The following is a 25,231-nucleotide window of genomic DNA, read 5'->3' as shown; positions in this document are numbered from 1 at the left end:
TTTTTAGCAGAAATGGTGTTTCACTTCTCCCCAACCTAAGTGAAAAAAATATATACAATATGGTTTGTTTGTTTGTTTTTTAAAAAAAATGGCTCTTTGGGAAAATGCTTTCTCTTGTTGCATTCCAGTTCTGGGAAGAATTTCAGGGGTAAGTTACTCTGAACATGCTTTTTTCATCATGCCTCCCAGTCTTTATTATTTCTGAATCATCAAATTCCTTCTTTCATTTTAACTTAATTGGTCTGAGGAAAACATAGTCTTTATGCTAAAAGCCTATGTGAGAATCTTCATTTTCTTTCCCCTTGTTGAGCTAGGGTATATTCTTGAGCAAAGGTATTACTTTCTATTTTTAAATGAGGTTCAAACATGTTGATTGAACTAATAGCTAACCAAGCTCTACTATGGTCCAAATACCATGCAAAATTCTGGAACATGCATTACAATTAAATATAAGTATAAATATATGCTCACAGCCCCTAAAATCTATAGTATCATCACATTTAAATTAGAAAGTAACATATCCAGAATAGCATTAAAATAATAGATTCTTTTGAAAATAAGGTCAACCAGATGCCTCTAACAAGATCAAATTGTAGAGAAAAATGCCTCTTGTTTACATCAAGAATTATTTCAAATCTTTATTCAAGTCTCTTAACTTTCCCTAGGCTGATAAAGCAGTAGACAATAATCAGTAAAAGCTGTTTCCTGAAGCTGGTGCCTGTTATGACCAAAAATCTACCTTGTAACTATTCAGTCTTCTTGCTCTGTGGACCAGCTACCCAGTGGGGCTGCCTGGTTGGCCCATTAACTCTGCTCAGTGCATGCTTTATCATTGCTAAACAGCCTCAATTCCCAATTACAGGGTAATGGCATCATTAGTTTTTCCATCGTTATCTAGTCATAATGATAAGAAACAGAAAATATTGTAGAAAATTGGAGAGATTTGGCACTTTACATCCCTGGTTTTTATGAACATATCCATATGCACCTGCACACCTCAGTTCATTAACAGAGACAGACACTCTCTTTCTGATGCTCATAGTTACTAATAAAAATCAATTGCAATTGAAGGAGAAAGCAATGGGGAATGATCATGTTATCTTTTCTGTTTGTTATGACTCTAAAAAGGAGCCGTATCTAGGAAAGTTCAGATATAAAATGTATTTTTTCTTTTTCATGGAAAGAAAATGTTAGAAACAGGGTTTCTAACATCCAAGAAGCAGATCCTTAAGAAGAAAAAAAAAGTCACTTTTCAACACATTTATATCTTAGAAAAACTCATATTTACCTTCCATTTACTAGAATATTATCTTTTTATATTATTTAAGAACAAAAACTTTTTGATATCTTGTCTTGATTAGATTAACATCAAAAACCAACTTAGGAAGAAAACTTAAAGTTTATTTCTCCATGCTTTCTAAGAGATGTCATCTACAATAAAACTACGTTAGTATTTATGGTTGGTTAATACATTTTAAAGCTAACTTATTTCACCTTGCATTTATGCTACCATCATAGCTCAACTTTTTAGAAAGTATTTTACGTTTTATTTTCTATGGTGAATACTTCCCATCAGTGTGGCATAATTTAACTATCGTAATTATAAACTACAACTTTTGAAAGTGTTTGCAATTTTCAAAACACTTTAAGTTCTCATATTTTCCTTAAAGCCACTCTATCTTTAGTGTAGATAGAATAGATATTGTCTCCATCTTCAGAGGAGGAAATGAAGCCATTTGACTTCTTGATTGAGTCTTTGAACTTAGTCTTTTTAGTATCACTCTGTCAGAGCTTTATCTATCCATCTCTATGTATTTGCCATCAACTTTTTAATTTTTGTAAAGTTTCTTTATTTTTATTTTTTTTATAAATTCATGTTCTTCCTGTCTCTGGATGTAGTGGGCCTCCTTAGATGTAGTGTACTTTTTTTCCCCCAAGGGCTCATTTGTATACTTGGCAGGTATACAGATAACTTTCCCAGTACCACCAAGTATCTTCATAGATATCAATCAACTGCCACTCTACCAGTCCCGGAATGGACCACACTCCATTCAAAACCTTGTTTTGAATCTGCCTTTCCTATTGGTAGCCAGGGAGAACAAGCAAACTCACATTTACCAAGAATTATCCCAAAATGAATTTTTTAAATTATTGTAGTGAATTGTATTGTATTTTTCTCTTCTTTCTTGATTGTAGACTACTGGTCTAACTGCTTATGACAACCATTTTATGACTTATAAATTAATAATACATTGTTCTCATAAATTAATTCTAAGAATTAATATATCAAATACCCAAGCTTTAAAGGAGCTTTAAAGAGCCTGATAAGTTGTTTTTTTTTTTTTTTTTTTTTTTAGGGAGAGTGATTCATCTTTTGTGTGTTGGTTTTGAGTGTATATTTTGCTGTTAAAATACTTTTCTGCTATTTTTACATTTTTAATTCTGTTCTTGACATTTAGGATTACTAATTATTTTCTGAAGACATGAAGAATTATTGTAAATGAAGCATTACTGTGTGGCTTTTGGTAAGTTTGATCTACATGCTATCACCATTTCTATTTTTACTCTTTTAGTTAGATTTCCATTCAAAAGCAAAAGAACTATTTTAACACAATCACTGACCCTTACGTCTTATTCAAAGTTCAATAAGATTCTCTTTAAAAAGGAAAAAATTTCCGTATTGCTCTTTCACTTTGCCCCTTATTCTGTAAAGCTTCACAGAGGCGATTTTAACAGCATGACCAGCTTCATTCCCAGGTGTGCTCAGAAACAACTAGGTTTTGTCTATAAGATGTAGAAACCTTTCTACATTTATGAGTTATAATGAAACCATCACCTCATTGATGAATTGTGATGAACTATTTCTGATTTTACACATGGGCATTGATAGCATTAAATTTAGAAAGTATTATCTTAGGAAGTGACTATTATATCACAATGTGACCATTTGGTTCACATATGAGGCTTATTTAAAGACAAATCTCCACATTGTTACTGAACATTCTTTGAAAATACGTAAATCACAGGTCTATAACTGGGGCTATCTGAGTAGTATAACAAGTTCTCTTCAGAATAATATGGGTTCCATGCTCCATTTATTTATGTTTCATTTAGAGGAACATTACAAAACAAGGAATTAAAATAGTATAAATAGTAGAACAGTTAGGTGTAATGATTGTTTGCAAAAACATGAGTTAATATTCTAGCTCTGCTATTTACCAGCTCTGTGCCCTGTCAAATCTTTAAATTTCATATTATCTACTCAACAGGTCATTGGGGTAAAATGAAGGCAAATTGTGTAAAGCACTTAGTACCTGATGTATATTTATTGAATGTGCTCAACATATGTTAAATTATATTATTATGGTTTTGCTGCTGTTGTGAGATATTTAGTTATGCATTTCGATGTTGATCGCAATGGTATACATGGATATGCTTGCCTTTTGGAGATAAAATTTTAAAACTCGTAAAGTCTTTAGAAAATGCACATAAACTCAAAGAAAAATTCCATTTAGAATAGATAAGACTTCTTCAATTTACATCAGCTTAGCCTCTTCGATCTAAAATTCTCAAGAATACTCAGGATTTCTAGTTCTTCAGAATTATTCCTCCTCCAATCTTGCTTCTGTTTTATCTCACTAAACATTTTCACTGTGTCCAAGTACTCAGCAATCCACAATGCTCATCCTTCCTTCTTCGGATGTCTGATAATTAGAAAATATCTTCTCTGTTTGAATTATGCTCTTTCTTGCTTCACATAATCGATTCTAGGTCTTTGTAAAATGAATTTAAACTCAGTTGTATCTAATTACACTTTTGGTATGTTTTTGAAAACAGGTATGATATCTCTCCTCCCCTTCATGTCCTCCCCTATTTATATGACATGCTTCCTAATTTGAAATGGTTTCTCTTCAATTCACCATCTCAGCACCTCTTTACCAAGGCTGTTCATGTTTTCACAGAAGTAAACACAATACCTGAGTCACTCATGATAAAGAACCCCATCGGGCAGTCACTGCTGCATCACTGCTTCCTTTCTTATAAGTTTGTCATCACTGCATACTGCCAACCATATTGTGCTATTGGCCAATAAAAAAGTTACACTTTCTAATCTATTTAAGTTACACCCTACTCAAACTTTATTCCCACTGTGAATTCAATGGTCTTATTGCTGATTTCACAGATGAAACATTATAGTTACCTATTTTATTTTTTCATTATTACATTCGGTCAATTGAAATATCCTTCAGATTTTGATCTTTTCATGTAAAGTATTTGATATAGTAGAATAGATTACTGTCTATAAGTGACATTACAGCCTAAACCTCTATTCTAGTTGATGCTTATTATCATCAATGCTCCTTTTGATTAATAAAGCATCTGCAAATTCACTTGATAAAAGAGGAACAGGATTTAATAATGAATAAGAGATTTTTCTCCCTATCTCTTCACCTCAGCTTCTATCATCTTCCAAACTCCATTTAAGAGAGTTTTATCTTTGCAGATTGACTCTGATCTGTGATGTAAAATCAGGAAAAAAAGGTGTTGTAAAGGTGGGAAGATAGGAAGAGAGTAGAATTGATCTGAAACTAAAGTGGCATATAAAAGAAAGAGAAGGAACTGAGGGAAATAGATTGGAAATCATTTTTAATTACTTTTGTTGGTTGAGCTGCTCTTATGTAACTCTTACAGAAACTGATATTTGTGGATGTCAAGTTGTACAATTATCCTGCATGCATTGTTCCATTTTATCTTTAGAAAATATTTTTTAAATATTTTCAAATGCACATCTTTTAATATTTTGTAAATATTTTTTATTATTTCATAAAATGTAAGTTTTGTGTAAAAGTTATACCTCTAATAAACATGTAATAAGTAAAAAAAATTTCAAATGGTTTTCTAGGTCAAAAAGACCCTCCATATTTGCTGTTGTTGTTTTGTAGGATTTATTTTTATTTTTTCAACTTATAGATACATGGACTTGTTTGTACCAACAAAGAAGAATATCATACCATCTGATGAATTGTGGATCATTTAGTCTATGCTTTCGCTTTCAAACAAAAGTCTATGTAAACTTGACATAAACTAAGTTTACTATATTTTATGTCTTTGTCTATTCTTATTTCAAATGGCAAAAAATTTCCATAAATATGCAATAAAGTTCAAAGGCAAATGTATAAAAACTGAATTGAGAATAGAGACCACTTTAATATAAAAGTACTTCATAAATGGATAAATCTGAATATACTTTTAATGACATATATAACAGTTAATTCTTAGCTATAAAAGGGCCTAAGTAGACACAAAAATTGCAAAACATAAACCTATTTACTTTTACAGAATGCTCAAATATAAATGTTATTATCATTAATAGATTTCACCTGTGTGGTCTCATCCACTGCAGACCATCGTACACATGACACAGAACCTTTGAACATGGTTGAGTGAACTGGGAAACTGAAATAATAACTTGGGATTTTGATCACATAAATGATTTCTTAAATATTGATCAATACCTCCATCTTTATCTGTCTATGTTGATTCAATACAATTATCATTGCTTTTCTTTCCTTCATCATGGAATATATTAATGGAAATATACAAGCATTATACTTTTATGTATAAAATATGTATATATTATATAACATTTCCAATTGAGCTGACTTTCTAATTCTTATCTGAATACACTATGAGCAACTTAGTTCCCTGAAAGATGTCACATCTGCTATTGTCTCAAACTACCTTCCTCACCTCTAGGTTTCTGTTATTATGGCCCTGGGCAAGTTACTTCACACCTCTGTGTCTTCATTGCTCAGATGAGATGACTGGTCTAAATGATCACTTCTCACTTTAATCTTTTATTATTGGATGATATCATAGTGAGTATCTAGTTCTTAGTAGCTGGGACTTAACCAAGACAGGTCATGTATTTTAAAAAACAACAAAAACAAAATAAAATACTATGGTTTCATTGCCACTTTTTCAAAGTGACATTCTGTTCTTGGGAATGAGAATTGATGTGAATCTAAAGATGAAGAAAAACAAATCAATAGAATTCTCTGACATTAACTGACCTATTGGGTATATTAGCATCATAATTTTGTTCTGGCCCTTTTAGAAGAATGTCATTATAACTCTTGAAGAAAAGGGGCCTAGGGCAAGATATGACAAACAAAAGAAAGTCCAGGTACTTTAATTGTGAAAGGATCAGTAAGTGCCAAGAAAGAAAACCATATTATTCCTAACATAAGCAAGATAGAGTAGATATAAATGAGACCTAGGAAAATAAGAGGTACTTAGAGTAAACTGCTCAAAGACCTTAGAGCTATCATTACCAGCCTAACGTAATACAGAAGAAATGGTTTTGCAATAAATCTCCTCTATTAATTTTATTGTAAGCCAAATGTAAATCTTCAGTTAAGTTCCTTAGGATGAAAATCATGTTTAGGAAATATTACTATTCATCATCTTCACGCTAATATAAAGAAATAATGTTGGTGAACAGAAATTAAGAAAAGAAAATGGGCCAAGCTGTTTGCCATTTCAAATGATCATGAGCATGTCAGATTTGTTTATAAGAATAGCAAGAGCTGATACTGGGCAAAATTGCAAATAATGAGTATCTTTTTTATCCCTGCTATTTACCCCTCTATTTATTTTGACCCTCACTGAAACAGCCCAGGTCCTCAAGGACCTTATAAGAATAGGTGCTTATAGATACAGGACTACAGACAATATTCAAATAACCATAATTGTATATTAGATGACAGTAATGCTGTGGGAAGACATAAGCCAAAGAGAATAAAGGGGCAGAAGGAAGAGTCTCTAATGTAAAGTGGCATTTTAGATGGGACTCAAATGAAGAGAGTAAGCAAGCCAGGAAGTATGTGGAGAAAGAGAAAGTAAAGCCAAGGGGATCATAGTGTCAAAAGTATTTGAATGTCATGGAACATCAGAAAGCCAGAAAGGCTAAATCGAAGTGGGCAAAGTATAGGAAGTAAGGTTAGAGAGGTAGCTAAGGCCAAATCTTATAGAGATATTGTAGTCCATGGTGAGAAGTTAAGATTTTTTGAGTGAAGACACCACAGGGTTTTGGACAGAATATTGACAAGATCTCATCAGATAATCATTTATATAAATGGACTGCATAAGAACCAGGATGAAGCAAGTAATCAATTAGGAGGCTACTACAATAGTCCAGGCAGGAAATTGTATGGCTTGGATTAAGATGTTAACAGTGGAGGTGGTTAGAGGGAGTCAGATTTCGTATATATTTTAATGGAAGAATCAATGTTGTGTTGTTATGTTATGTCATGTCATGTCATGTCATGTCATGTCATGTCATGTCATGTTATGTTATGTTATTTGACAAGTAGGGGTGGAGGCTAAGGATGTGAGAGAGATAGGGAAATCAAAGATGTCTCCAAATGCTTGTCCTGAGAAAGTGGAAACCAGAGTTTACTGTTTATTGAAAAGGGAACTGCTATGTAGTCATCAAGCAAATTTAAGCAGGGATTGGGTGGATAGAGAAAACCATGCCTCCAGTTAGCTCTCAGGTTTTTTCTAATCACTCTCTTGTTTGTTTTAACAAAATAGGCTTTCTTGCTGTCACTTGAAAGTAATAAGCATTTCACCTCTTTAGAGCCTTTGTATTTGTTCAATCTGGGGAATATTATTCTCAGAATGCCTATTAGACATCCATATGTAGATGTTGAATGGGCATTCAAATATACTAAACAGAGGTTCCACGGGAGGTCTGGACAGCAGATAGACATTTAGGAGAAAACAGATCACAATAATGAGACCACAGAAACACAACCAGTTACATAAGAGGGGAATAAAGGAAAAGCAGTGACAAGGAAACTAACAAGGGGTTAAAAAAAAAAAGGGGTTGATAGGTTCTTCTAATAGGTTCAGTAGATAAGGACTGAGAATTCACCATAAATTTGGCAGCCATTTTTTTCACCTGGTATAATTTACCCCTAACAACTCCACCATTTTCTGAGATACAGGAAAAATGTCACTGTCTCCTTGATACTTTTTCTATACCTATAATTTTTGTTTTACTCCTTTGACTCCAAAAGAGAGATTAGAATTCTTCTAAATCCCTATATTTTTTATGTTCTTTCTTTAAAAAATAATTATATTGCTCCTACATCATAGCAAATATCCAGTATATTTTAGATGCTTATTATATACAAGTATAGACAAATAGAAAAATGAAGGAAGAACATAGGGAAGGAGAAAAGGAAGGAGGGAAGGAGAAATGGAAGGAAGGAAGGAAAAGAGGAAGGAAAGAAAGTTTCTAGTCTGAAATGTTTTTCTAGGTTTCATTCCTTTTTTGCTAGGATATTGCTAGGTGACTGATTAATATAAAAATTAATTTTGAGTAAGTCATTAATGTCCAATAATAGTTCATTGTATTCTATTTTCTTCCCAAGATTACATGGTTTTAACTTAATTAAAATAAGAATGAAAAAAAGAATTTTTTTAAACATAAATAATTAAATCTATGATCAGGAAGCACTTACTTATTTATTCATCATAGAAACATGTTCTCACTATATTGCTCAGGCTGGTCTCGAATTTCTAGGCTTAAGTGATCCTCTTGCCTCGGCCTCCCAAAGTGCTGAAATTACAGGTATGAGCCGCTGCACCCAGCCCATGCAGCATTTTAATAAACTAGAAACACTTATGCTTTCACATCTCGTAATGTTTATGAAGATATCCACTGACCTTTTTATACATTTATTACTGGTCCTTCTTGCAAACTATGATGCTGTGTAATTTCTAAGCCATACTCTGATAGTTGTTTGCCTCAAATAGATTATAGTTGAAAATATTACAGAACAAGAGTGAGAAGATGATTATTACGGTACTAGACTTGAGGATTTAATAAGACAAAGTTCAGTACTTTATATAAAGTCTTTATAAAGACTTTAATAAATAAAAGTTTCCTGACTTTTGAAACCCATTTCAAATTGGCCCACCCTGACATAAATTAAATCTAGGAAATATTAAAAAAAAATAAATTTAGATGTCATCTGTCACCATTTGAGAAGCCTCATTTATTTTCTAAATGAGTAAAACAGAACTCAAAATGATGCTTTTTAATACCACCAGGTTATTGTTGGAAAGTGTCATGTCACCATACAACTCCTAACTTGGAAAAAAAATTTTCAAATATTTTCATACATGCAATGAAAGTAATTATTAGCATGGCCCTAGAAAGGGTTAACTTTGCCAAATCTAAGTGGTAAATTGATCCACATTTAATTTGGTTTTCTATATTATATGCTTCTATCCAGATTGTCTAAAGCCTTGATAAAGCCCAGGGATATTTGCTGTCCAGTAAATGTTAACGACTGGAACTTGTGCTATGGTGTTTATTATTCTGGGAATAGAAATAATCCAAAAAGGATAAAGGCAGAAAAGTAAGAAAGGTTGTGATGTCTTGAAGTGACTTAGAGCATATGAAGACATACTGTGCTGTCATAGAGTCATGGGAAAGAAATTGATGTCTGACGGGAATAGCAGGCTAAGATCACCATGAAAAAGATCCTGTGCGCTCTCCTAAAGAGAGTGAATGATGATCCCAGGCACCAACGTGGCAGGCAAGTTTCTTTTTCTTTACCAACTCTGCTTCGTAGTGGTTGCCTGCTGATCTCTGCTGAGCATTTCCAACATACATTCTGTTTCAGCAGTAAAAATTGCTGTATCAATTAGCAAAAGCTGTTGGTCAATGGCTTGATATCTGCTGTTTTTGCCAAGTTCACCATATGTAACAGCAGCCATCAACTTTTTTTTTTGGCAGAATCTCGCTTTGTTGCTCAAGAGTGTAGTGGCCTGATCTTAGCTCACTGCAACATCCACCTCCTGGGTTCAAGCAATTTTCCTGCTTTAGCCTCCCGAGTAGCTGGGATTACAGGCACTGGCCATCAAACTAAGCTAATTTTTGTATTTTTAGTAGAGACAGGGTTTTATCACATTGGTCAGGCTGGTCTCTAACTTCTGACCTTGCCATCTACCTGCCATGGCCTACAAAAGTGCTAGGATGACAGGCGTGAGCCACAGCACCCCACCAACTTTTTTCTTTTTTTAAAAATCAAATAGCGATATATCAAGGATTTATTCTTTGGAAGGACACTGCTGGGAATGACTACATGGAATGGAGGAGACAGCAGTTGGAAATGGAAAAGAAAGATTGGACAATAACAGCACTTCAGTTTAAGAAATACAGAGGCCAAAAAAGAAGTTAGTGATGGGGGGAATTAAATTTAGAAATTGAATACATTATAATAGAGCTCCATTTGTATTAATTTATTAGATTTGACTGGAGAAAAAGTTGAATGTTTTTCCAAAATTCATTGATTCCCTTACATTTCTAGAATGATAGTTCTTAATTTTTCCCAAAGTCCACGTTTTCAAGTAGAAGAGTAATCCTAAATGAACATAGGTGAGACAATGGACTATGTGGATTATCCATCCCCCAAGTTTCCACTTTCTAGTGGGAATTAAAAGTGGGTTATAACAAAGAATAAAGAGGGTTGAAATCACAATTCAGGTAATAAAAGCACATAGATTAAAAGCAAATGACAAAGATTGATATATGAATAATAGCAGTTGAAAATTAAGACCAAATCGGGATAGCAATGATAATAAAATATGTTACTGAAATTTTTAATTGCTTATGTAAGGGCAAGTTTGCAATAATGCTAAGTAATGTGTGGCAATAGGACTTCTAAAAGAAGACAGAAAGAAGTCCTCGGTAAACATTAGTGACTCCTTAATTTTAAATAGACAAGATATTTTAAAAATTCTGACAATTAAGAAAGGTTACTAGGAAGTATTTCTTAGCTATAGCTAATTATATAAAAATACAACAACAATCACTATCACCACTATCACTCCTACTAAGTAGCGTTTATTAAGACATTATGTTTTGGGCACAGTATTCCCTATTAATCAATGCTCTGTTTTGCATCCTGTGTCTTCCTGAACCAATATATTGTTTTTCAGTTGGTTTATGAATCAGTTTAGGATCTACCTACCAGGAGGAGCCTGATAGCTGCAGTTTCTACTTTGGGAAACAGTGCTTGAAAATCCCATTCACACTCCAGCCATGGATGTCTCATAAATGAAGTTCAGTGGGGGTGAATTCTTGCCAAAATTTCTACTTTTGCTGTTTAGGAAATCCTAATTTAATTTACCTGACAAATAATAACCATTGCTTTATTCCTATCTGAAATACATATGAATTCTTGATAATACATATATTAAGCTTTCCAAGAGGAGAAGATTAATATTGAGGTTATTTTCTCATGAATGGGGCTAGACTAAAAAAAAAAAAAATCCTTTTAATCACCATTTTACTATCATTTCTTCAACTTCCTACAACTATCTAGTAGAACCTATCCAGAAGAACAAATGAAGCCAGTTTTATAACTCATGATAATTACTTTCATAATTTCCAGTAGGAAATGGAGAATCTATTTATTGGTCTCTAGAACTTAAACATTTAAAAGACTACTGCTATATTTATCATCCTTTACAGGAAATGCAAAGCTCTTTAAGACAGACAATGAACAAATAGCTTCATAAAAGACACTGCAAATTTAATAAGCTACACTCTCTTTTGCCGATTCCTATTTACTATTTATGAAAATGGGATTTGGGTGACTTCTCTTTTTATGTCTTGTAACAGGAATTTCAAGAGAATGAATGAGGAACAAACAGCGTGAGCTCTGTGTCTCAAGACATTATACTTTTAAATTAATTTTCAGCCTCTTTTAGTTCTGTATTTATATGAATTACAGCTCCTTTAGCTGTTTTGCAGATGAGTCAGATAATACACATGTATGTCTGTGTGTACAATGATAAAGATAATAGACCTTGAGTCTATAAATATATGTCTATATATACCTTTACATGTATCTCTTTGTGTGTGGGGGGGGGCAGATATCTATATCTATCTATCTATATATATAGATATAGATATATATAATAGTATATATATTAAGAAGCTAAAATTAAATGATTACATAATATATATGTGTGCATATATATATATATATATATATATATATATATCCCTCTCCAAAAGGAGGGATACCATTTCACCTACAAATAAACCTATGTTGTCTGATTCAGTCTCATGGATAATGATCAGTCTGTGAGTATTTATGTAATTCTTTGGTTTTTGGTCACATTTGGGAAACTAGGATATTTCAATGAATTTCCAGAGAGCAATTTCAATACAATATTATCAGTAACAATTGATATCAATGCATATTTCTTTTCTAAATATTTTAGCACACATAAATTTATTTTATGTTTAATGTTTCCTTTTGCATAGATACTGATGGTTTTATCAGCAATATCCTGGAACCTCTCTGACTTACATTCTTTTATTCTCTTTCATATTATGTATTTCTTATTTATGCATAAACCCTGACCGATACTTCTGAGAAGACATTTTTTTTTTAATTTATTTTCTTAGTAGCCTTTCTTCATATTAGGCACTCAGAACTATTTTAACTATATTTTTTTGTTAACTGCTATATTCTTCATAAAATAATATTACTAAAACGTTAATCAGTTGTCACTTCAAATTTCCCTACAATTAATCAACTAAATTATTAATATTAAAAATAATGGTCATAGTATAAAGTTTTACATTTTATAATCTGATCTGTCAATCATTTTCAATGGCTTCTGGGTCATAAATCATTCCAGTGCCTATCCTTTCAATGCTAGAATAATATCACAAGTTTTACTCTTTAATTGAGTTGTGTGTAGGGGTTTAAGAAACTGAAAATAAATGAAGGTCATATTCATCAACATGGCCAGAGTGATACTTATATATGTATATATATATATATTTAACAATTTTAAAATATATACCAGAATTATTGAAGAAAATTTTAATGAAATGGAAGGAAAATCACTCACATTCCTCTGAGAAAATTTTAAAAATAAAGTTCAATGTGATAGTGTAGATTGTGATTTCTATTCATTTGAATGGGTGGCACATTGGCTGAATCTTCACTACATGTTCTGAAAACTTACCCCTTCCTGGTTTAACAAAAGGAGAGTGTGCAGCTACTGTAATTACCAGCTCTTTAAACTAATTATTTCCATGTTGTTCATGTGGCACTTTTATTGACTAGACTGTTTGATAAAAACAGGTCTTCTGCAAGTAGATTGTAATACCATGGCAGTTTTTGTTGCTAGTGAAAGTTATATTCAGCAGGTGGTAAGAAAAATTAAGGATTTTGTTTGGAGAAATGCTTATTTTGCTTGCTTTAGCATGTTTATGATTTCATTTCCATTCAGAAAGGTTATTTTAACATAGTGAATTGAATGTCTGTTAATATCTATCTTCTTTACAAAATAAAAATGAAACTTAGGCATTGTGCCCATGAGAGTACTTTTTAATAGCAGGAACCAGTAAATTGAATCTCATAGAATAATAACATTTGAGACATGCCTAGAAATTTAGAGATCATTTATTTAGGGACTAAATATGCTTAAGAAAATTCTCAAAGCCACACATCTTAATAATAATGTTCATTTTGATCATTATTAGTTAATGATAATATTCATTTTGATCATTATTAATATCATTACTGTTAATATTATTGTTAATAATATATTAATGTTCATTTTGATCAATCTTATTAGTATTCAAAATGAATCTTGAAATAGCAACCCCAATCTTTGGTAAGATAGCAATTTATATCAAAAGCATAGATTTTCTGCATCTGTAATTTTTCATGCCTCCTGTAATTATTGACAATGACTCCATTCAAACTAGATGAGTTGGGTTAGATGAGATTACATTTGGAAACATTCACTTTCGATACAAACTTCCTGGTTGAATCAGTAGTTAGCAGGAGGGCTTTGCTATAAAGTAATCTTGATACAATGCTTTTAAGCAGTGAGTAATAACACTCTTTAATAACATGAATTTCTCATTATCACCAACACTGATGGTGCACAAATCATGCTGTTCAGGTACAATGAGTTATTTTATGGCCAGCATTCAAAGCCCCACCATTTTTTGCCCAAAGAGAAATGTTTCACCCCTCTGACAAAAATGCTGCAAGGATTAATGATAAATAAGATTGATATGAAGTATTTCTCGTAGTATAAAAGAAATATGCCTTATGGAGAGGAATCATTATTAGAAAGGCTGACTCTGCAGCAATGTATGTCACACCCCAAAAAGATAGTTAGTACTTCACAAGACAGAAGGGGGTCATTCAGGTATTTTCATATTGAATAGAGACTTTTTTCTCTTCTTTGATGATAGAGAACAGATAGAAGACTTAACTGATGTCAAAGAAAATAGCAAATCAATATAATAGAGAAAAGTGATCTTTGTACCAGAGCAATAGTGAATATATTTTCTCTTATCCCATTGATAACCAAATCAATGTAATAGAGAAAAGTGATCTTTGTACCAGAGCAATAGTGAATATATTTTCTCTTATCCCATTGATAACCAAATCAATGTAATAGAGAAAAGTGATCTTTGTACCAGAGCAATAGTGAATATATTTTCTTTTATCCCATTGATAACTAAATCAATGTAATAGAGAAAAGTGATCTTTATACCAGAGCAATAGTGAATATATTTTCTCTTATCCCATTGATAACCAGATTTAACCTTTCTGACATACACTATTAGATAATGAAGCATACTTTCTACGAAACAATGAATCTTAGGGTTGGTAGAAATCCTACCAAAAGGAATCCCCAACTGTTTGTGCTGCTTCCTTTGGGCTAAGAGGAGGTATGAATTCTCTTCCTTTCCTGGGGATGTAAAATTCTTGTAGAGTTTGTCATCACTCTGGAAAAGGTGAAGCAAGCTCACAGAGTGTGGAGAGAGTTTGGGTTCAAGTTACTTTTCTCTCTTCTCTCCTTCCTTCCTTCCTCCCTCCCTCCCTTCCTCCCTCCCTCCCTCCCTCCCTCCCTCCCTTCCTTCCTTCCTTCCTTCCCTTCTTCCTTCTATTCCTTCTCTCTCTTTCCCTCATTCCTTCTTTCTTTTCTTCCTTCCTTCCTATTGTGTTAACAAAATCCCATCTCTCATGTATCTGTTATTGTAATCTAAAGTAATGTTGCATTAAAGAATAAAAGATAGAAATATTTTAGTAGTCCCACAGGAAGTATTTATATTCCTGAGGAAATGTCATAATTTGCAGAGATTATTTAGTTTTTGATTAATTTGTACAGGGCATAAAACAAGTTTCATGAGTATCACTGCAACAATTATATGAACATCTAGAAAATAAAGCAAGATTCTTAGCTACCTCAGAGGGGAACAGAGATTGAATATTGAATTTGTACAAATAAATCCCCTCTTCTTAACTAGGATTGTCCCATGATTTTCAAACTAAAAAACAGAAGAAAATAGCATTAAAATGGAAGTAGAAGCTCCTTGGTTATGAAGACTAATTTTGAAAGTGTGTAACTGGTGTTTTCTAGTCCTTCAGAATGACCTTAAGCATACTCAAGAGACTTGAATTTGATAGAGGAAAGCTTGGTGATGTTGAGCTTTTTTAAACACATGGATGAGGTCTGGAAGATAAACGGAAAATCTCCTTCTTCGAAGGGTTTCCAAAACAGTTCAGGTGGCGATGACAGTGCTTCTGCAGAAAGCAGACACTAATTAGAAAACCCTCCTGGGTTCTTCTTTGATGTGTAGCTGTAATTATTCTAAAAATCTGGAAACTGGCAGAGTTAAAAGGGGAAAGTCTAAGTAACTCTTACTCAATTCAGACATAAAGACCTAAGTTATTTTGCTGTAAATAAGAAAATACAAACATAAAAGTAGTTATTATTTAGCAGCAATAGTTTTAGTATAATGATGCTATTGTAACCCAGGGTTCCTGGGTTTTGGGGTATGCACTGTGAAAAAGTGTCCATTTATAACTGTTGCAATGTGAGTTTTTGTTGCTTCAAAAAATTCCAGGAAAAAGCTCAGCCCTGATAGAACTTGGCCTCTAGCTGATATCATTAATTATTTTCCTAAGCAAAAACAGTCCCTTCCTTGAACCGAAAGTTAGAATATTTTCCTCTAGTTCACACTTACTTATTTGTAAAAAGAGTCTGCAATTTTTTTTTCTCCTCCTTCAGTTTTAACTTCAGCCCGTCAAATTCTTCAGGCAATTACATTCAGTGAGAGGTTACTTTTCATTTACTTTCTCCTAAATTTCAAATAACGTCTTACTATTACAATTCCTAGCTAAAATCCTGCAATGTCTCTGGAAAGCTCTATGCCTTACTACATAGATTTATAGTTAGTTTTGTATTGGTTTCCAATTTTTTGTGAACTTTCTGGAACTTATCACCTTTATCTCTTGTTCTTCTCCTTTCTCAAGTGGCTTAATGACTAGGGACCCTAAGAGAACCAAATGTATCAATATTAGTGAAGGCATACACACAGTAACAACAAAACAGAGACAAAATGCGTCTATGACTCACTGAAAGTGTGAAAATGCACATATTTGATAAACATGTGCAATTCTTTTAACAATGTTTAACAAATGGAGCAACAATTCCACTTTTAGGACTTAGCCTATAAATGCGTAGTTGTGCAAAATTTAAAAGCAATGATACTGTTTATTGATAATCAGTTAAAATGACACACTGGAAATAATCTAACCTCCATAAGTGGGACTTTCTTTTCTAACATTCATTGTATCTAAAATAAAAGATCATCAAGCTATGGTTTAAGAAAACTTTAGCCAAATGTCCTTTGACATGGCTTAAACCTGTGGAAATAAAAAATTATAACAGGTCAGGCACAGTGGCTAATGCCTATAATCTCAGCACTTTGGGAGACTGAGGTAGTTGGATCACGAGCTCAAGAGATCGAGACTATCCTGGCTAACATGATGAAACCTTGTCTCTACTAAAAATACAGAAAAAATTAGCCGGGCATGGTAGCAAGCACTTGTAGTCCCAGCTACTCAGAGGCTGAGGTAGGGGAATCACTTGAACCTGGGAGGCAATGGTTGCTATGAGCCATGATCATACCATTGCACTCCAACCTAGGTGACAAGAGGGAGACTACGTCTCAGGAAAAAAAAAAAAGTGACAGCAGTGGTTCTCAAACTTTACCAAGAAATGTAGACATCATAACTAACAAAAACAAATTAAACATTAATTACAGTAAATGGTAGTAAGAAAAATATCTAAAACACAGGGGAAAAAGCAAAAGGATGATGATTAAGTCCTTTCCATTGACTACCAGACCATTTTCTTGTAAGCCCACACCAAAGATTCATCTATACCTTCAGAGGAATGGAACACAACAGCATAGGGCTCCGAAAATGTATGATCTGTAAAACTTATTAGATGTTATGATTTTACCAAAGTGTTATGGTTGGTTTATTGTGTAAGTTTGTTTGTCTTACTGTCTTGTAGACATTAACCTGATTTGTATTTCAGTAGTATCTGTTTCTTTGTATGTTTGTTTGTTTTTCCCACAGACTATGGAAAGCCCATTTCTCAGATTCTCTTTTCTTTCAACCTACTTTTTCACCCTGCTGGCTCCCTCATCAATGAGTTACATAAAACAAGCTTGAGGTGATATAATAGAGCTCTGATTGGCAACTGTGATTCCCAATCAACACTGCAAATGGTATCTTCCTAGGAAAGTTATTTTGAAATGATTCAAAATAACTCCCACTTTGAAACAAACATGTTAAGTATAAGCAAAACTTATGTGCTTACCTCTCATAATGTGGCAAGTTCAGATATGGTAACATAATCTCAGAAGCCATGGATAATAATCTAAATATTTTATTATATTGTCAGTGGAGGACAAACTTACAAAATCCCTCTTAGTCTCTACATGGGAAGAGAGTCAAGATGCATTGTTACATAGAAAAATATTATTTTAAATAGCATTTCTATAATAATCTAAATCTTAGAAAATATATACAAAAACAAAACTAGAGAAAACACACTAAATTTCTTATAGACACATATGCTTCCCTGATCCTGGAAAATATATACCCAGCTACTACAGTGGTTATCTATAGGATCAAGGACTAAATGAGATTTCTCACTTTTTTATTATATTTTTCTATAGGATATAAATTTTTTAAAGGAATGGAGGAAAAAATATTTGAAATAAGAGTAGGCAGAGGGATAAGAAAAAAAATCCTGAAAAACAGTATACTTTAGACAGGAGAAGCTTCTCCACCCATCTCCCTCTGCCCATTAATCTCCAGTCTGTGTTTCACTAGACAATGGAGAAAAATGTTTCTTTTTAAATGTAACAGTACAGCATATTCTTAGTCAGAATCATCTAACTTCTACCACTATTTTGTAACTTTTGTATCATTAAAACTCAGTAGTGCATAAATAAGATTTGTTAAATCAACTCATTTAACTTTCTTGTAAAATTTAATTCAAACGTAATATTATTTATCTCTCATGTAAGTATTGTTTTTGAATTACTGTAATATATCACAGCTTATAAAATATCAGAGTACTTTTATCATGGAAATAAAGATTAATTTTTCTACTTGGTTTATAAAATGTAGATTAATAAATATATAAGAAAAGCTAGTAGCCATCTGACTGAATAAAAGATTGTTACTGAAACTATCTCCTGACTCATAGCTACAGTTGATTTTACTCATCACCTCATTCTGCCTATATAACCACATGTTTATATAGTTTGTTACTGTTGCTAATTTAGGGAAGTAAAGACAGTGCATTTGCCTGAAAATCTTGGGTTAAATGGTAAATTGGGATAATTACACCAATCATTATGAACAGGAACCGACTTTGGCATTTTAAGTGGAGTTGTGTCTGTTTTCCAAAGAGGATCTCTTATCTGAAGTGCCACATTGATTTCTAAGAGAAATTGAGATGCATGGTCAAACATATTTAGCTGTTCTATGGAGTGACGGAATGATTCTCAGCAACTAAGTAGAAAATAGTCATTTATTTTCAGATTTTATGGAAATTATATTTGAGGGTAGAAAAACACCTGATATATGCAGTAAATCCAAGAGCAAATATTTATTTATCTAATAATCCTCATCACCATAGTTCATAAATACTACAAGCATGGAGCAATTATCTGCAAATTATTGTGAGCAGAAGCAATGGTTTTGAAAAGGATTGCTAGAATATACATTCATTGAAGAATCTCAGTACTAGTGGGCAGCATGTAAGAATTTAGGAGTAAAGAAGAAAAAATTATTTATATCCCTGGGAAAGCCCTGGAGTTGTCTCCTTAATGAGATCACGGGGGATCCAACAGTCGCCCTCAAATCTTTCGCCTCTTTCCACATGTCTGTTCTCTGTACCTTCCCTCACTGTCTAGACCAGACTGCCCACTGGCAAGCAGACATGTGACCAACATACACCTATATTATGAACCTAGACCATTTAAAATCCTGAAAACACTTTTTTTTTCTTTTCATGGAACACATACTTTTTTGGCTTGACTTTGAAAACTGATTTGTGATTTGAACACAGTAACACTATTTTTCACTCCATAATATGCTCTTTTCTAGAGGTTGCCTTCAAGAATATCGTTATAGGTTCAATTGTGTCAGAAAAAGATATTTTGAAATCCTAATCCCTAGCACCTCATATTTGGAAATAGGGTCATGGCAGGTGTAGTTAGTTATGTTAAGAAGATGTCATTCAGGAGTAGTGGACCGCTAATTCAACATAACTGGTGTTCTTATAGGACACACACATGGGGAGATGAAGGTAGAGATTGGAGTTGTACAACTGCTGGCCAAGGGACACGAAAGGTTGCCAGCAAACTATTGGAAGCTAGGAAGAAGAAAAGAAGGATTCTTGTATAGGTTTCAGAGGGAGCACAGCTCTGCTAACACCTTGAGCTCAGAATTCTTGCCTCCAGTACTGTGAGAAATACATTTCTACTGTTTTCAGCCACCCAGTTTGTGAAACTTTGATATAGCAGTCCTGGGAGACTACTACATATTTGTAATATAAATAAACTAGTACTAGAATTAGCTCTGGTTATTATCTCACTAAGTTTAATATTCTGAACCTTCTTGGTGAATAGGATCTAGATAATCTACAAATTCAAACCAACTTCATTACTCGAATTAAACACTTTATTACAAAAATGCAACTTATTCTTTAGCTCCATTGTTCATTCCTTCATTTTAGTCTGCCAAGCACCTTCTATGTCCCAAGTTCCTGGTTGTATCATCTTGGACAGGAAGTCTGCCGTGTCTTTACAGAGCTTATGTTCTAGAGAGAGAGAGATCAGTCAGTGCCTATTCTTATTATTCTCAAGCAGACCAGCACAAGCTCTATGATGATATGCTTGAGATATGTTTTGGGCAGTCACAAAGTGCTGGAATCCACTAAGCCCTTGAATCACTGGTGATCAACTCTTAATCAGTGAGCTAGGATTTGGTGCATAAATATCCCAGCTCTCTCACCCCACACATGTTACACTGTTGCCTAGACTTTCACTTTCAGATTGAGCTTCAGTTACCCCTAATAATAGTCTGTCCAGTAATGTAACTGCATTTATTTCCTTCCTTCACTTCTCCACTTTCTACCTGTTGTTTCCTGGGGTAATATTCAAAATAAACTACTTGAATTTACATGCTTGATGCAGGATCAGCTACAGGGAATACCTGAACTAAGCAAATAATTTTAAAAGGAACAAAAGTGCATCGATTGAATATTTTCCACTGTAATGAGTGCTATAAGGTAACAAATGGGAGCCTTCGATAGATGATGATGGGAGTGGGAATGTGTTCCTTTCTTCAGTCAGGGTGATGAGAGAAGCTTCTCTGAACTGGTGACCACTAAGATAAGCAAGAAAAAAAGAAGTAGGCATTTGAAGAGGAGCAAAGACATTACAGGAAGCTCTATCAGCAAGCACAAAAGCTCTTAAATTACCAGTGAGCTTATCATCTTCAAAGAACAGAAAGAAGTGGACAGCAGAGCATACATTAGAAGGAGGAATACAGTCAAAGACAGGAAGACTTTTATTTTGTTTTCCATATGCAATGGGAGTCATCGAATAGTTTACAGCAATGGAGGAACATAGTCAAATTTATATTTTGAAACATTTTGAAAGACATATTTTGAAACTCTTACCACTGGGTGGCAAACCCATTGCAGAGTGGTCACAGTGGAGGTAGGGACAGAGAAATCAGTCACATAAGAAGTGCTAGTGAAAAACATGAAGACAGTGGCAATCAAGATGGAAAAGTGAGAGAACTGTAATTCACACATCCTCTCAAATGTGGATAATACTGGGCATAGTATTTTGAAACAAGGTGATATTTTCTTAATCATATATTTCAGACATGTTTTTATATCAGCCCACAACATTCCTTTTAATTGTTTTGGAGGTTTTCTGAAATTGAGTGATGACCTGAGGTATAGTTTTTCAGAAGCAACAAGATTTTCTGATGGATTTAAGAAGGTGGAGAATAAATTTAAGGAAACAAGGATTACTGACAAACATCTAGCTTTTGTGGTAACTGTGGTGTCCTTCAATCTAGCAGCATTAATGTGAGAAGAGGAAAAACAGATGGAGAAAATAACAGAATAGAATGCAGGCAAGTCACCAAAGGGGAGTCTGGAGCTCTAAAGTTTTATGCACATCACCTGCAAACTGTAGTGCCTTATACACAGTACATAACATACATACATACATACATACATACATACATACATACATTTATTTATTTATTTATTTATAGTGAATGAAGATAAAGTGCTCCGAGGAGCTTAGACATGTTAACAGGTAAAACAAATACTTGTATAGTTAACATTTATTAAAAACTTAAAATATGTCAGAGGCCTTACAGGTGTTGTTTTTATTTACCTCTAAACTGCATGAAGTAACACTAAAAATCCTGAGGAAATTAAAGAATGCCAAACACTCCACCTAAGGAATTGTAATGTAAAATAATTACTATAAATTAAGGAATAATGAAGTATCATTTATGAGAGAACAAATGAGAGAACTATGAATTCTGATTGATAAATGACAGGAAGTTGTATATCTGATACTTTAAAGATGACATGTTTTTGACAGAAGCAAAGGCTCTTTTAGGGAAAAGAAATTATTTCTGCAATGGGAGAGATTGAGAGCCATCATCAGATTCTATTTCAAATACATATTCTGGCTTAGAATTTATTAGCATTATATAAGTTTTGAGTAACTTCACTTTAATGTTTACCTGTTACTAAACTGTATGCTTCTTAAGTGCCTTGATTTCACCTGAGTTATACAACATGTGAAACAGGTAAAAGTTAGTAATCACTCATTAAACGTACATGTATGTGAATGAGTAGAAAATAAGTGAATGAGTTAATAAAAGAACAAATAAAGTAATCAAGGAGTCAGCCATGTTGAATGTACTGTAGTTACCATAATGTGCAGGTGGGAAGAGTGGGGCAGAGTATAGCGTAGAAGGTCAGAGAAAAAGCCTGGAAGAAGATTGGCTTGTGTGAATGGCTGCTTTGTCTCTTAATTTCTGGGCAAGCTTAAAAAAGTTACTTAAATGTTAATCAAAGCTTGTGAGCTGTAATTACTTAAAAAAACTGATAGTGATATATGAGTTAAGAAGAAATTACTTAGCCAGATAGTGAGGGTACGGTGGTCCTCGGTGAAGTTTTCCATTTAACAAAAATCAACCCCCAAATCAATTTCTTTTCTAATAAAGAGCAGACTGTATAACTGAGCTGCAGTCATAGACAAACAAGCCAGAAGCTTGCACAGGTGAACACTGGCAGTTGGGCCAATAGGAAACAGCTACATGGGACTAGGCATGTTTAAAATGGCGGCCCCATCTTCCCTTCTCTTTGTCAAACCAAGTGTAGGGTAAGAAGAAGACAATATGGTGCTGGCCAGGCAAAGACCCTATTTGCATAATAAGATTGTGGGGGGCAAGCAGCCTTCCCACAATGCTATGTAAATGTCACACCTGATGGAAGCAATCTGTGAGCCCTACATAAATCAGACAATGCCTCCTCAAGCCTGCCTGTAAAATCTACCGCAGTCTGCCCAGGCCAGATTCTCCTTTTGAAAGCTTCTCTCTCTCAGTAGGGAGAGAGCTGTTCCCTTTTCTCCTTCTTCTGCCTATTTCACCTCTGATCTAAACTCACTCCTTGTGTGTGTCTGTGTTTTTAATCTTCTTAGTGCAATGATGAACCCCAGGTATTTACTCCAGACAATGAAGCTGCTGCAATAGTAATAAAAGTACTCTACTCACTGGATTATGTTAAGGATAACAGGAGACAGCATTTAAAACATTTAGTATAGGTATTCCATAAATTTAAGTCAATTAAAAGGGGGGAAGGGTTATCTAAATTTGAGTGACTAAAGAGATTAGTGAGGGCAAAGACAAGGAGGTGATAAGAAGAAGCTGGAGACTTCTATTAAATATCTGTGAGATTTGAGGTATGACTATGGTATAATGTATGGGGTATAAGGATCTCATGAGAATTATATATTCCAAATTACAGCCCTGAGTGGGTGTGTACCATCCATTGAGATGGGGAATCTAGGCAAACAAGCATGTTTTGAGAAAAGAAAGTAATTCCATTTGGAATATGCTAAACTTGAGATTGCCATGTAATTAATATGCCAAACCTACTGAGAATTTACACTAGGTCAGGTACTACCTATTGAGCATTTACTCTAGGTCAGATGCTACCTACTGAGCATTTACTCTGGGTCAGGTACTAGCTACTGAGCATTAACTCTGGGTCAGGTACTACCTACTGAGCATTTGCTTTAGGTTGGGTACTACCTACTGAGCATTTAATCTAGGTCAGGTATGACCTGTTGAGCATTTACTTTAAGTCAGCTACTATCTACTGAGTATTTATTTACTCTGGGTCAGGAACTACCTATGGAGCATGTACTCTAGGTCAGGTACTACCTAGTGAGTATTTACTCTGGGACAGGTTCTATCTACTGGGCATTTACTCTTGGTCAGGTACTACCTACTGAGTATTTACTCTGGGACAGGTACTATCTACTGGGCATTTACTCTCGGTCAGGTACTACGTACTGAGCATTTGCTTTAGGTTGGGTACTACCTACTGAGCATTTAATCTAGGTCAGGTATGACCTGTTGAGCATTTACTTTAAGTCAGCTACTACCTACTGAGTATTTATTTACTCTGGGTCAGGTACTACCTACTGAGCATTTGCTTTATGTCAGGTACTACCTACTGCATATTTTTTCTGGGTCAGGAACTACCTACTGAGCATTTAATATACGACAGGTACTACTTGCTGAGCATTTACTCTAGGTCAGGAATTACCTACTGAGCATTTGCTTTAGGTCAGATTCTACCTGCTGGGCATTTACTCTAGGTCAGGCACTCTGCTTTACACTTAAAGGGGTAGAGAACAGTTCATATAAAGAGAAGAAGTAAGTGATGGAGCAACCATGCTTCAAGGGGTTTCACTCTAGAAGGAGAGATAAATACTCATAGAGTAATATAAAAACGGCAGATTTAGAATCTACTTCAAAGCTTAGCATTTTGGCTTCTGTAACCTATTTTTATGATTGTAAATGGTGGTCCTCATAGGTTTTTTGCAAGATAACCAAATGTATATTTTCTAAGTTAAATCCTTCTGGTTGCTTCTCTCTGCTGCTAAACCCTGAATACTTGACCTGGCCTATCAAGCCTTAATTAGCTCTCCTGGCTCATTCAGCATCATCCACCACCCCACCCCATCATCAATGCCTGAATTCACTCCCAGTGTTCTTCTTGTGGCTTGTTACACCAGTGGTCCTCAAACATGTTTTACTCTGCATGTCTTGCAATAAAAATTTTTGAGCATGCAATCCTAATATATTACATAATTTATTTATAGAGCACTTTATATGCAAATGCTTCTGAACTGATATTGTATGTGCTTTATAAGTCTATAGAAAATAATCATATTAAAGGTTGAAATAAATAAATGTAAGTAGAAGTTCTAACACTCAATGAATATATCATTTTTGAGAGCACCGTTTTAACTACACTGAACTCCTCCCTCAAGGCTGCTCATGCTGTTCTCTTCTGCCTGGAATGCTCTTGCTTTGTGAGTGGGATTAATTCCTGCTAATCTTTTAGTTTAAATGTCACTTCTTCAGTCTGCCCCATCCATCCCTGTCTAGATTAAATGCCCATTATGTGTTTTTCTAGCAGTTGGTAGCTTCCCTCCCCACAACATTTATCATCATTGTAA

General features: G+C 34.0%; 1 long non-coding RNA gene across 1 annotated transcript in view; it reads left to right on the top strand.

Annotated features, from left to right (window-relative positions):
* Positions 1-5,099, top strand: part of LOC118148034 (uncharacterized) — a 32,803-nt gene extending 27,704 nt beyond the window's left edge. The window contains exons 4-5 of the long non-coding RNA XR_004734778.3: positions 2,460-2,525; positions 4,972-5,099. This is a non-coding gene — a long non-coding RNA (uncharacterized LOC118148034). The remainder of the gene's footprint in view (positions 1-2,459; positions 2,526-4,971) is intronic.
* Positions 5,100-25,231: the final 20,132 nt, after the last annotated feature.

Source organism: Callithrix jacchus, chromosome 15, assembly GCF_049354715.1.
Source record: "Callithrix jacchus isolate 240 chromosome 15, calJac240_pri, whole genome shotgun sequence".
Lineage (NCBI taxonomy): Eukaryota > Metazoa > Chordata > Mammalia > Primates > Cebidae > Callithrix > Callithrix jacchus.
This window is presented reverse-complemented; position numbering and strand designations above follow the sequence as displayed.